We start from the raw sequence: 2,696 nt of genomic DNA on the forward strand, positions 1-2,696 counted from the left end.
CTCAGAAAGCCTCTGAGATCTCTATAAGCCTGCTCTCTTGGTCTTGTTTCCTGGTTCACTCTTTTGGTGCTCTCTCTTGGTCCCCTCAGTGTTTTAGCAAGCTCTTGGTCCCCTCAGTATTGTAGCAAGCTCTCAAGTCTTAAGCAGGGTATCGTTAGTAGCTTGGGAGGTCCAGTGGATCAAGTTGGGTTTTGGGGGAACCTACCAGCAGGAAACTCCCTGATGGCTGGCTAAGAAACATGTTAGGTTTCTTAACCACAAGTATAGAAGTGTTGAAAGGAGAAGTGAGGAGAAGGAGCTTTCTTCTTAAGAGGTCAGAGATAATTGGCTTAAGTCTCCTCAGACTCTGGAATGGAAGTAGGTGCTGGGCTCAGTGATGTACTGCACAGGAACTGGTAATTGAGTGATGATGGGGGAATGGTATTTATCAACAAAAGTGTTCTGGGTGCCTAGACTCATGGGTCCACCTGAGAGGCTGGCAAAGGAAACGATATGCTATAACTAGTAGGGTGGGTGGCTAGGAGGAGAGGAGCTCCTGGAGAATATGGGATCAGGTGGATGGGAGGAGCAAATGTTCCTACTTTGACTAAAAGATCACTTCCTAGTAAGGTTAGCAGTAACACAAATAAATGAGTTAGAAGAATAATCCTGAAAATACAATTGAGTGTTAGAGTCTGATGAAATAGATAAGGCTATCTTCTACCCCAACAATAGAAAGATGATAAAGAGAGGTGGGTCCCCAAAACTCCCACAGGACTGAGTATGTGGCACCAAGAGGAAGGAGATGGATTGTCCTGATACTGTGATGTCTACCTGGGGCTCCCTTTTGGAGATGACAGTGGTGATCAGGTCAAGATAGCCTGAGCATTCTCAGTCCTCCATTGCCATGCCTAGGAAATTGGCTGGAGGGTAGTCTGTGTTCAACATCTCCATGTCACAAGGTGCACAGGGACAGTCCACTTACCAGTGTCCCTCTTGCTGGCACCTTGGATATCATCTTCTTGGCCCAGGGGAATTAGGGCAAGCCTGGGCCCAGTGCCAATTTTGATTACCCTTGAAACAGGTACCAGGAGAACCTCAAGCCCCAGAGGGCAAAGAATTCCTCTCAGATCCTGAATTGTGTCAGTTGGCCTTGGCCAGCATTGTTATTTATTTTTTGAGCTTTCTCACACCTCTCAGGTAGACCTTCAAGGTCAATGGTAAGACTTCTGCCTGTGAGGTAAGTGGCCCTTTCTTCAGAAGACTACATTTAGCCCTAATGTCAGGGAAGATCTGAGAAAAAAAATGGTCAAAAGGAATTGTCTGATCCTGGGTTTTCAGGGTCTAAGTTACTGTACTGCAAGGGATCTTTTGTAAGGTATTGCAGGAACTGAAATGGATTTTCCTGTCCTGAACTACTTCCTGAAGAATTTCCATTGTTTACTGGCTTGAGGGCAGTCTTATAAAGACCTGCCTGGAGGCAGGTAATAAACTGATCTCTAGCTAAGGGGCCTCTTGGGGTGTTATAGACCCATTGGAATCAAGATCTTAGACAGCTTCTGCCCTGACTGGATGACCAGATGAGCAGCTTTAGTCTAGTGAACTTCGTTTGCATGGGCTCTAGCTTTCTCCCAAAACTGGCCTGCATTCTTCAGGTACTAGGTTGCTTGTTAAAATCTATACACCATGGAATGTGAGACTATAAGATTGGGTGATATATTGAAATTCCTTTATGAAAACAGTAGAGTCAAAGGTGTAAGATCCTAGTTTATTTTTCTCAATTTGAGAGTGTTCTGTTAGTGAGAAGGGGACATGAGCATTAACCAGTCTTTCCACCCAGGTTGCCTCTCACAAGGGAGAACTGTAGCTGGCTTGACTGTGGCAGAGTCAAGTGGCCTGTGGTGGCATGAAAGTGGGTAATAGGGGTGGTGAAAGAAGGTGCAAGGGATGGGTATCTAGGGTACTGCAGTGACAGAGAAGGAGAAGCTAGGGGTGCAGAATGAGCAATTGAATGTTGAGAATAAAATGGTGGGGGTTCATAAGCAGGATCTAAAGTAATGGGAATATTCTCTAATTCAGATTTTATAGGTAGAAGGACATGAGATGGAGAAGACAAAGAACAGAAATGATGTTTAGCACTGAAATAGAAGAACCCTTGAATATAGAGTAACTCCTTCTATCTATCCATTTTCTGACAGTAATTGGAAAGATTCCATAAAACCTTGGGGCCTAAAGAGCCATGAGGCAGCCAATTTGAGTAATTTTTTCAGTGGATATTTGGATCATTTGTTAGTACAAAGGCAAGTGAGTGTAGCATCCTATATACCTGGCATTAAGCAGAAAAAGTTTAGATTTTCTAACAGGCATCCCAGAGGAGTGGATAGGGTGATACTTTTTGTCGTTTTGTTTCCCATGAGTGAGGCAGAAAGATAAATGACTGGCTCAGGCCATTAATTCTGTTTGCCAATGTCAGTGAAAGCACGGGGGCCAAGGGCACGAAGACCTGATGTGGCATTCCTCTCTGTATGTTGTGAATATGTTTTATTGTCATTGGTTAATAAAGAAGCCACTTTTAGTCAATGGCTTAACAGAGTAAAGCCAGGCAGAAAATTTAAACAGAGAGAGTGTAGGCAGAGTCAGGGAGATGCCATATATCCACCAAAGGAGACAGACATCCAGGAATGTTACTGGTAAACCACAAGCCTCATAGTAAAATA

The sequence above is a fragment of the Microtus ochrogaster genome, unplaced genomic scaffold, assembly GCF_000317375.1.
Source record: "Microtus ochrogaster isolate Prairie Vole_2 unplaced genomic scaffold, MicOch1.0 UNK2, whole genome shotgun sequence".
Classification (NCBI taxonomy): Eukaryota; Metazoa; Chordata; class Mammalia; order Rodentia; family Cricetidae; genus Microtus; species Microtus ochrogaster.